This window comes from Zootoca vivipara, chromosome 11 (genome assembly GCF_963506605.1).
Source record: "Zootoca vivipara chromosome 11, rZooViv1.1, whole genome shotgun sequence".
Lineage (NCBI taxonomy): Eukaryota > Metazoa > Chordata > Lepidosauria > Squamata > Lacertidae > Zootoca > Zootoca vivipara.
The window spans coordinates 2,763,268-2,775,536 of NC_083286.1; the positions used below are offsets into that span (position 1 = coordinate 2,763,268).

Consider the following 12,269-nt stretch of genomic DNA (forward strand, 5'->3'; position numbering starts at 1 on the left):
TGAGGTTGTTGATATTTCTTCCGGCAATCTTAATTCCGGCTTGGGATTCATCTAGTCCAGCCTTTCGCATGATGAATAAATAAGCAGGGAGACAATATACAACCTTGTCGTACTCCTTTCCCAATTTTGAACCAATCAGTTGTTCCATATCCAGTTCTAACTGTAGCTTCTTGTCCCACATAGAGATTTCTCAGGAGACAGATGAGGTGATCAGGCACTCCCATTTCTTTAAGAACTTGCCATAGTTTGCTGTGGTCGACACAGTCAAAGGCTTTTGCATAGTCAATGAAGCAGAAGTAGACGTTTTTCTGGAACTCTCTAGCTTTCTCCATAATCCAGCGCATGTTTGCTATTTGGTCTCTGGTTCCTCTGCCCTTTCGAAATCCAGCTTGCACTTCTGGGAGTTCTCGGTCCACATACTGCCTAAGCCTGCCTTGTAGAATTTTAAGCATAACCTTGCTAGCGTGTGAAATGAGCGCAATTGTGCGGTAGTTGGAGCATTCTTTGGCACTGCCCTTCTTTGGGATTGGGATGTAGACTGATCTTCTCCAATCCTCTGGCCATTGCTGAGTTTTCCAAACTTGCTGGCATATTGGGTGTAGCACCTTAACAGCATCATCTTTTAAAATTTTAAATAGTTCAGCTGGAATATCATCACTTCCACTGGCCTTGTTATTAGCAGTGCTTTCTAAGGCCCATTTGACTTCACTCTCCAAGATGTCTGGCTCAAGGTCAGCAACCACACTACCTGGGGTGTACGAGACCTCCATATCTTTCTGGTATAATTCCTCTGTGTATTCTTGCCACCTCTTCTTGATGTCTTCTGCTTCTGTTAGGTCCTTACCACTTTTGTCCTTTATTATGGTAATCTTTGTACGAAATGTTCCTTTCATATCTCCAATTTTCTTGAACAGATCTCTGGTTTTCCCCATTCTATTGTTTTCCTCTATTTCTTTGCATTGCTCATTTAAGAAGACCCTCTTGTCTCTCCTTGCTGTTTTTTGGAAATCTGCATTCAGTTTCCTGTATCTTTCCCTATCTCCCTTGCATTTTGCTTGCCTCCTCTCCTCCGCTATTTGTAAGGCCTCGTTGGACAGCCATTTTGCTTTCTTGCATTTCCTTTTCCTTGGGATGGTTTTCGTTGCTGCCTCCTGTATAATGTTACGAGCCTCCATCCATAGTTCTTCAGGCACTCTGTCCACCAAATCTAAATCCTTAAACCTGTTCCTCACTTCCACTGTGTATTCATAAGGGATTTGATTCAGATTGTATCTTACTGGCCCAGTGGTTTTTCCTACTTTCTTCAGTTTAAGCTGGAATTTTGCTATAAGAAGCTGATGATCTGAGTTACAGTCAGCCCCAGGTCTTGTTTTTGCTGACTGTATAGAGCTTCTCCATCTTTGGCTGCAGAGAATATAATCAATCTGATTTCGATGCTGCCCATTTGGTGATATCCATGTGTAGAGTCGTCTCTTGTGTTGTTGGAAGAGAGTGTTTGTGATGACCAGCTTGTTCTCTTGACAGATCTCTATTAGCCTTTGCCCTGCTTCATTTTGAACTCCCAGGCCAAACTTGCCAGTTGTTCCTTTTATCTCTTGATTCCCTACTTTAGCATTCCAATCCCCTGTAATGAGAAGAACATCCTTCTTTGGTGTCATTTCTAGAAGGTGTTGTAGGTCTTCATAGAATTGGTCAATTTCACTTTCTTCAGCACCGGTAGTTGGTGCATAAACTTGGATTACTGTGATGTTAAAAGGTCTGCCTTGGATTCGTATCGAGATCATTCTGTCATTTTTGAGATTGCATCCCATTACAGCTTTTGCCACTCTTTTGTTGACTATGAGGGCCACTCCATTTCTACTACGGGATTCTTGCCCACAGTAGTAGATATGATAGTCATCCGAACTGAATTCGCCCATTCCCTTCCATTTTAGTTCACTGATGCCCAGGATGTCGATATTTATTCTTGTCATCTCATTTTTGACCACATCCAGCTTACCTCCATTCATGGTTCTTACATTCCAGGTTCCTATGCAATATTTTTCTTTACAGCATCGGACTTTCCTTTCGCTTCCAGGCATATCCGCAACTGAGCGTCCTTTCGGCTTTGGCCCAGCCGCTTCATCAGCTCTGAATCTACTTGTACTTGTCCTCCGCTCTTCCTCAGTAGCATGTTGGATGCCTTCCAACCTGAGGGGCTCATCTTCCAGCGTCATAACTTTTATATGCCTGTTGTCTTTGTCCATGGAGTTTTCTTGGCAGGGTTACTGGAGTGGCTTGCCAGTTCCTTCTCCAGGTGGATCACGTTTAGTCAAAACTCTCCACTATGACCTGTCCATCTTGGGTGGCCCTGCATGGCATAGCTCATAGCTTCTCTGAGTTATTCAAGCCCCTTCGCCACGACAAGGCATTGATCCATGAAGGGGGCCATCTGTGTATATGTGAACCTAATGTTTTTCCCTACCCCAGATTGCATCATTTTACATTTCCCTAAAATCTCATTTGACATTGTGCATCCCTTTCACCCAGTTTGTCAAGGTCCTTGCCTTTTTTACTTATCCTTAATAATTTGATGTCATCCACAAAGTTGATGTTTCCCCCTGCCCATCCTGATGCCAGATCGATTTAAGAAAAAATGAAATTGCGCCCTCGGACCCAAAACAGACCATTGACATACTATGACTCCCTTCCTGAAACTCACTACCTCTTGGGGGAGTGGAGATTGTCAGAGTCAACAGGCCCAACCACAACAAAGGCTTGCCAAGGTAGAAAGTGTGACACACACTGCAAGCAATTCAGCTGTGTAAAACAGTGATTCCCAAACTGTGGAAGGTTTCTGGGTGAGTTAGCAGATTGCTGGCAATCCAGCCTGGAAGCAGTATCACTCGGAAAAGGAGAACAGTTCAGGCGGATGATGACAGATTAGTCTTCAGCCTTTTTAATGGAATCCCCTGTGGCAGATTTCTAAAAAGCCTGCAGTCTAACACTTCCTTTTTTCAAGCTGCCTTTTATCACAGAACGGCACCTGCAAAGGACATACCGGTAGCTGGTGTCCCTTATTTGAAATCCCTGCAGCCCACAGAATTTGACATCTCCTTTCTTCCTTTACTTTTCATGTATTATTATTATTATTATTATTATTATTATTATTATTATTCTGTTATAGATTTGGAAGCCTCCCCCAAGCCTATAAATTAATACATTTTGATTATTTGGAGTATTGAAGGGAAGATATGAGGCCAGTGTAAAAGTACAGGCTAAGATTTCTTTCCAGGCTGGGGCCTCACCTGGGATAGAGACACTCATGACAAAATGTTTTGATAGCCCACCTGAGAGCCTGGGCCTGGGCAGACAGGAAAAGAGAGCCTTTAGAGCAAGGTGTGCTGGGAAGAAGTAGGAGAACAAAGTCTGGGATCCATCTTGGGCAGGCAGGCTGAAGTCTGACTGGGAGAGATTCCTTGGGCTCCAGGGCTGCGCTGCTATGGGGAACAAGTTCTGTTTGAGATGACTATGCTGTAGGATCTGGACTCCCTCCATGCACAATGAAGGCGTAAATAGGTGAATAAACCATATTTATTAAAAGCTACAACAGTTTCCACTGCGTCTCAATTCTCCAAAAGAAAACGGACCCTGGGTGAGTGCTTGGAACCCCATGGATTCTTGCAGGGACAGAGAGAGGCACCCGACTTTTGTCAGAATATCATTACATGCTACCTACTTTGCCAAGCTTAAGGTGGGGTAAAAAATGGAAGCAAAGAAGCTTGCCTACAATTTATAGAGAAAGGGCTGGTCCATGCCTCTGTTTCTCAGACAATGGGTATTGTAGTCTCCCACCAGTTAGTCTGTACCTTGTGTTGCCACCTTTGTTCTGGCAAAATGCAAGGTGAGGTGGTGGACTTTTTTTTCTCATCTACTGCAGCCCAACAGGATACCCCCTCTGCAATTTGACACATCATACACCAACACATGAATTTGTAAATCTGTCTGTGCTTGTCTACCCAGAGCTTACTGTAAATATATGACCGTTCACACACGCTTTCAAACACATGCATTTGGAGAGGATACCTAGAGAAAGAGAGAGAGAGAAAGATGAAATACAGGACAAAAGTGAATCATTACAGGACATGGCATTTTACATTGAAACACGAGACAATCCTGTATTATATAGGACACGTGGCAACCCCATGACTATACCTCTGCTTAGCTAACTCCAAGGCCTCTTCTGCACTATCCACTGAAAGCAGTATTGTACCTCTTTAAACAGTCATGGCTTCCCTCAAAGAATTTTGGGAACTGTAGTTTGTTAAGAGTTCATTTTATGGATCAATGATCTTGTTAGATAGTAAAATCCATGTTAAACTGCTGTTTTAGGGGTTGTTTTTAAAAGTCTGGAATGGATTAATCCATTTTGCATTACTTTCTATGGGAAAGCACACCTTGGTTTTGGAACGCTTTGGTTTTCAAATGGATTTCTGGAGCGGATTAAGTTTGAGAACCAAGGTACCACTGTACTTGTTGCCAGTGCTGCAGCAGAGCTCATCAAACGCATGACCTTTCATTCCTGGTCCAATTTGGTAGTGTCTTTTGGGATGCATTTTGATGAAAAAAGCATCATGGTTATTTATTTTGGATCAACTAAAGAAGAGGCATACAACAACTTCAAACATGGTAGGTGAAATATACTCGGAGTCAAGAGTGAATTTCATGCTCTTTATTCAGCTCATAGTCATCAAGGAGGAGAAGAGAAGACGAATGGCTCTTTTCCCAAAACCATCTGCTTATATACATTATTTACACAATGGGCCTTGCGTGATTGGCTACTTCAGGGCTACACCTGTGGGCCAATTATATTGTGGATTGACTTTTGCCTGCAGCCTGATTGGCTGCTCCTACAGGCCAATCAGGTAGCAGATTCACTTCTGCCAGCCGCCTGATTGGCTGCTCCAGCAGGCCAATCAGGTTGCGGATTCACTTCCACCTGGAGTTGGATTGGGTAGCTCCCGCTGATTCTGAATCCTATTGTTCTAGGATTCAGCTCAGTACATAACAGTAGGCGTGTTAATCTGCTGGTCTGTAGAGCCGCCTGGAGAATTTGTGTTATGGGGTGGCTATTTTTTAAAAAATAGTGAAGGAATGAAGCAGGGACTAAGGGGTATTGTGGCACATTAAAGACTAGCAAATTTATTATGGGTAAAGTTTTTGTGGAGTACAAGCAGATCTAGCTTTTCACACCTTCAACCCAATGTACAGGCCCTCTCTTCATCTCACAGTGAATAAACACATTAACACCCCCCCCCCAGCCTATGGTAAGAGAGAATAACTCTCTGAACAAAATGTTCTCTATCTGAAAGTCCTAAATGCTCTCATCATTTGCATGAAGCTTCTCTCTCAGTGCAGTACATATTAGCAAATTAGCCTTGATGACAAATTGCACAGATAATTCCAGGGCTATTAGCAGTGGCCAGATGAAATTAAATAGTCTGAATACTGTGAGTTTGATTCAAGCTTCCCATGAGCAGGGTTCATTTGCAGAACGCTATTGCTGGAGGAAGGCGAAAGGGGTTTTCCTCCCATTGGTCCTTCCTTCTACTGCTTCCTGAAAAGCTGCTTCAGAAGGTTGAAGAAGAACTTTCCAGAACAGCATGGGAGATGGCACTGGGGATCGTGCAGGGAAAAAGAAAAGGATAAGGATAACGTTCCCATTCTTCCTTCAATGGGAGCTTCTCAGTCCTTTCTGCAATGGTTCCAACCTTATGTGCTGTACTTTTGTCATGATCCAGGAAGGGAGATCAATGTATAGGACCTTTGGATATGTGTATACTCCTCTGGATCTCCTTGAACTGGCTGTATGAGTCTCTTGATGCAGAGACACATCCCCAGGGGAGGCCAAACCATGTTGCCATCAACTAGATGTACACAACTAGAACTAGAACTAGATCAAAACCCTTATCAACACAAGAAATACAAGACAAACTAGGAGACACCAAAATGCCCTGGCTAACACATCACCAATTATATGCCATTTTAAACAATCCAATAGTAAAATCAGCAGAAACTAGGCCCCTGACAACCTTTGAAAATCTCCTCCTAACAACAAAGGGACATGGCAAATGGATGGTATCCACAATGTACAAAATACTACTCCAAAATCCCACAAACCCCCTAGACGTAATGAAAAAACAATGGGAGGACGACATAGGCCATGAGATTAACCCCACTCAGTGGACCAGAATGTGGTCTAAACCACCCTTTAAATCCATATCAACAAAAGGGAAAGAACTCACTCTGAAACTCACTTACAGATGATATATAATACCAAGGAAACTAGCACTAATACGCCCAGGAACCTCACCAAAATGCTGGAGAGGATTCCCCTCCACAGACACATACAGTACCTCCACATGTGGTGGGAATGTCCCAAAATCCAACTCTTCAGGACAACAATCATACAAGAAATATGCAAAATAACTAAGCAAGTATTAGAAATCACCCCAGAACTGGTCCAACTAAACACCTTCCAAGATAATAATGCCCACTCACATCATAAAGAGCTCATAACCCAGTTACTCTCAGCAGCCAGAAGCATCACAGTCACACACTGCAGAGACCTTTCAGGAGTAAGCATGGACCAATGGTACCAAATAAAATGGGAAACAGCCTTATTAGAAAAATTAATCAATAAACGGAAACTGACATAGGGACAAATAGAAGAAGATGCCTTCACCCCGGTATGGCTCCCCTTTATCACATGCAGTGGAACCTCTACTTACGAATTTAATCCGTTCCGAATGCACATTCGTAAGTAGAAACATTCATAAATCGAAACGATGTTTCCCATAGGAATGCATTGGGAATGGATTAATTCGTTCCGGGGGCCTAGGATAAAGACCCTTTAAAAGAGACTTTAAAGACTTTAAAGGCATGCAAACATTACCTTTCAGTGCAGGGAGCGTGGGCGGGTGGGGGCCTGATCCAGCCGTTGGCCGAGTGGGGGAGGCGGCGATCTGGTGGGAGGCCAGCTAGTGGTGGCGGCGGGGCCCGATCCGGCCATAGGCTGAGCACCAGGAGGCTGCTAGCGGCGGAGGCAGGGCCCGATCTGGCCGTAGGCCAAGCACCGGAGGCGACGGGAGGCCGCTAGCGGAGGTGCCCGATCCGGCCGAGCACCTCAGATAATCAAAATGCACAAAATGAGAGTATAGTAAAAATCAAAGAAGAAGACGACGGCAAAACTTTTTAGGGGGGCACCTCGCCTTGGTGCGCTCCCCTTATTCTCCTGTAAACCCTGGAGTGATCGGAGCAATCGACTCCACGCTGCTTTCCCGGTCAGTACTAATAATAGGAAAATAATAACAAAACCCAAAAAAGGACTTAGTAGTGAAAATCTACAGTAAGCTGCGGGCTACAACCACCCGCCCAGCTTCTGAACACTTATTCTTCTATTTCTCCTGTTGAGGCTCAACTCTGCATCACATGTTTCCCATCCCAATGGACAGTCTTCAGGCTGGTAGGGTATACTTTGTTGTTTACTAGCTGAATCAAGGTACACCTGAGCATATAATCACCCCAGGAATTTGTGATCAAAAGCACAGCAAAGGGCATGTGTCTTTTTTATAAAAAAAAATGTAAAAAGGCGGAAGGAACATTCTATCACATGTGGTGGACTTGCCCACTAGTTAAGGACTTCTGGGAAAAGATTTATAATGAGTTGAAAAAAGTGCTGAAAAACACTTTTATTAAGAAACCAGAATCCCTTCTATTGGGCATAGTAGGAAAAGAATTGCCTATGAAAGATGTAAATTTGTTCTTATATGCCACAACTGCAGCCAGAATATTGTTAGCAAAATATTGGAAGACACAGAAGATACCTACAGTGGAAGAATGGCAAATGAAGATGCTGGACTATATGGAACTTGCTGATCTGACCGGAAGACTACGCGACCGGGGAGAGGAGAAGGTGGAAGAGGAATGGAAGAAATTTAGAATTTATTACAAAAAATATTGCAGAATTGATGTAAGAGGAGAATTATAAGCAATTGTGAAGTTGCAGGTTAAGAAATTAAGTGAGATATAATTGAAAATAGGTTAGAATATTATAATGAGTGGTAAAATTGAGAAAAGGATGTTGTATTTAGATTTAGATAATAAGATATAGAATTTGCCAAGAATGTTATGCAATGAACCATTAAAAGGGGGACTCGGGGAAGTCCTTTACTAAAATGAGGAAAAATGGAATGTATACGTTGTTGGTTTTTTTCTTAATTTTTCTTTTTTCATTTTTGTATTTTTGAATATTGATGTTATAACAATGTATAATTATATGGATGTTAGTCTTTTCTTTTTATAAAATTTAATAAATATTATTATTATTATTATTATTATTTTAAAAAGGGCATGTGTCTTTTCACACACAAAAATCCATTTCTGATCTTCTCTGAAGCATTCTCCTTCAGCAGCCTAACTTATGGGAGGAAACACTTTTTCGTTGTCACTGTTGTTAAGCAGGGAGTGAGAAACCTTGCAGAATTACCACAAGTCACCCAGAGAAGTGCCAGTATATCCTGGTCCATCCAGTGTGTTGTTGGGGGAGAGTGCAGTTGTAGCTTTCTCAAAGTTCTCCACCCTTTCCTCTCCTGCAGTGGTATTGTTTCCCAGCATTGTTTGAACCCTTGGTGCCAGAGAAGCCTCTTACTTTACCAATCAAGGCCATCCATCGGGGTGTGTAATTGTACTGCCTGCTCTTCCTTTGCAGTAGTAAGTCACAATGATCAGGCTGGGGCTGTGGGCACCAGGTTGGGGAAAGCTGCTGTACTCCACTGAAATCTGAAATGGCAACACTGGAGACAAAGACTGAAACTGGCTTTGTGTACTGAAGGCAGCTTCTCTGAGGGAAATGCCATTTGTTGCTGGCTACTCTATGATTTACCTTACACATTTTAATTGTTGTCTTTCTTACTGCTGGGAACTATAAAGTTAAGGTCTGAATCATGCTTTGGGGAGAAATAATCAACTTGTTAGAATTAATAGCAAAAGCACTCACCAACCAAATCATAAATGCCTTATTATCATTTGAAAATATTTAATAGAATCTCCAGACACTATAATGTGCCACTAAGCCAAATATCGTAATAGCTGTGGGCATTTCAGTCTGGACTGGATGAAACTGTTGATCTGAGTTATTATTGCAGAATCTTACATTAATGCTGCTTAAGCATTATCTAATACAATTTGCTTTAAAATACAGTGGTACCTCGGTTTAAGTACACAATTGATTCCGGAAGTCTGTACTTAACCTGAAGCATACTTAACCTGAAGCAAACTTTCCCATTGAAAGTAATGGAAAATGGATTAATCCGTTCCAGACGGTCCACGGAGTATTCAACCTGAAACGTACTTAACCCGAAGTATGAGTGTAATTGGTTCTGGAAGTCTGTACTTAAGCTGAAGTGAACTTCCCCTCTGAAAGTAATGGAAAGTGGATTAATCCGTTCCAGATGGGTCCGCGGAGTACTTAAACTGAAAGTACTCAAACCGAAGCGTACTTAAACCGAGGTATGACTGTAAACAAATTTAGATACGAGTTGTGTTGTTTTGGGTTGTTTAGGATAGAGCCACTAAATCAAGACATGACTAACTTAGGCCCCTTTCTTTCTTTCTTTCTTTCTTTCTTTCTTTCTTTCTTTCTTTCTTTCTTTCTTTTTCTGCTAAGATTAAAAGGCAATCGCCACAGCATGTTGTTACAGAATGAGTTCAAACAGTCACCTGAGCAATCTTTATCTGTCCCACATTAATTTCTTTTGGGTATACCATACCTATCATTTTGGTCCTCTTTGTTTGAAACTTCACCACAAAATGCAAAGAATGTTAAAAATACAGGAAGAAAAACGAGACCATGAAGAGACCCGAACAAAATAACTAGAAACATTATCTAAAAAAGGGTTCTAAAGATGTAAGTGGATGACATGGGCAGCACAATGGTGGAAACAGCTGCCTGTAGGATAGGGAAACCAAGGCGGTAGAGAGCATCCACTGCCTTGTCGTTCACTTTGGGTTTCTCATTGGAAACAAAGGCATAAGAAATATGAGCAGAGAAGTCTACCAAAAACCCTATGCAGATAACAAGGTTGATCATAGATATGGAGTCAAGATTCACATTCCAGAGAGCCATGAAACCAGTAACACCGACAAAAACAGGTGCAATAGAAAATGTTACCCACAGAGGATTGGGGATGAGCAGCAAGGAAGTTACTAACATGGCACCAGCAGTGATCAAAACATTTTGAATGGTGTATTCCATTATTACAGCAAATTGATCAAAATATATAAAAGCTGGATGATAACCCATTAGTGGCACCTCACAGTCCTCAGCAAGTTCTCTCATTTGGTTTAAAAGATTTTTCTCGTGTACTGCAGTAGTAACGTTGACGGTTTGTATGAAAAACCGTGGTGCAAGTATTTCAGTAGCACTAATCTTACCATCCCACTCATACTCTGGATTTGCTTGGAAAAGAGTCTTTAAGTTAGTCATAAATGACGTATGGTCATCTAAATTTAAAGATGCCCCTTTTGCAGCCATGACTCTGATAATCTCTTATCCACATAGGAGGACTCTTCAAACATCTGCATGCAGTTCTCAAGATCTGCACGGACAGATGAATTCCAATATGGTATGCTTTCTGTAACAGCAACCATGAGCCTTGGGCCACACTCAGTAAAATATTTTTCTTCTGAGTCACAATACGCAACGACATAAGAACGATCTACAACTAGGTTTCGAACATTCATACCTTCTTTAAGTTGACTGCACCCATAAACACTACTAACAAGGTATGCCAGATACAGGACTACCACAGACAACTTGGGGGCATAGTGATTTCTAAAGAAGCCATACATGGGATGTTCAGTCTCTGTTCCAGTGGACTCATCGAAAGCCCCTCCTATACAGCACCTGTTATACATAGGGCTCTTCGAATCCTGAGGCTTATCCATCACTTTCTTGAATGTGAGCCAGTGCTTGTTGCTCTCTTCCCTTCGGCCATTAAGAGCAAGAACTGCCCCAAGGAAAGTCAGGTTGTAGATGTAGCAGAACACAAAGGCTGTGCCTGTATACAAACAAAATGACTGAATAGCACAAGGGAACTTTCAACTCCAATGTAGAAGAGTTGTGATGGTAACGGAGACAGCTGCCCTTGCATAGGTGTCGGCCATCCGTTCTGTGACTCCCTTCTTCACTTTAGTCTGCTGCCAACAGGACACCAGGATGAACATGTCATCAACACCAACCCCAAGTATAAGAAAGGGTGATTTTGCGGCTGTGATAACAAATGGCACTCCACAAAACAGCAGTAATCCAAAGCTGCTGACGACAGATAAGCCTGCTGTCATCACCCCAAAAATGCCAATCCATTTTTTTGTCCGTACACAATCCATCCTGGGTGAAATGGAGGTTCATAGTGCGCAGCACGATGGGGATGCGCTTCAGAAAGGTCTCCATCCAGACCTTGCTGGCCTCTTGCTGCAAAGCTCCGTCCTCCTGAAAGAAAAACACGAGGCACATCGCCCTGACTGCCCGGACGGGGCGCACAGTGCCATTTCCCGGGCCCAGCACGACGTCGCCCAGGAAATAGAATCATAGAATCGTAGAGTTGGAAGAGACCACAAGGGCCATCCAGTCCAACCCCCTGCCGAGCAGGAAACACCACCAAAGCATTCTTGACATATGACTGTCAAGCCTCTGCTTAAAGACTTCCAAAGAAGGAGACTCCACCACACTCCTTGGGAGCAAATTCCACTGCCAAACAGCTCTTACTGTCAGGAAGTTCTTTCTAATGTTTAGGTGGAATCTTCTTTCTTGTAGTTTGAATCCATTGCTCCGTGTCCGCTTCTCTGGAGCAGCAGAAAACAACCTTTCTCCCTCCTCTATATGACATCCTTTCATATATTTGAACATGGCTATCATATCACCCCTTAACCTTCTCTTCTCCAGGCTAAACATAGCCAGCTCCCTAAGCCGTTCCTCATAAGGCATTGTTTCCAGGCCTTTGACCATTTTGGTTGCCCTCCTCTGGACACGTTCCAGCTTGTCAGTATCCTTCTTGAACTGTGGTGCCCAGAACTGGACACAGTACTCCAGGTGCGGTCTGACCAGAGCAGAATACAGTGGTACTATTACTTCCCTTGATCTAGATGCTATACTCCTATTGATGCAGCCCAGAATTGCATTGGCTTTTTTAGCTGCTGCATCACACTGCTGACTCATGTCAAGTTTGTGG

At 42.8% G+C, this 12,269-nt stretch overlaps 1 pseudogene; it reads right to left on the reverse strand.

The window, feature by feature from the left end:
* Positions 1–7,019: 7,019 nt before the first annotated feature.
* LOC118076950 (patched domain-containing protein 3-like) lies at positions 7,020–11,620 on the reverse strand (annotated as a pseudogene).
* Positions 11,621–12,269: the final 649 nt, after the last annotated feature.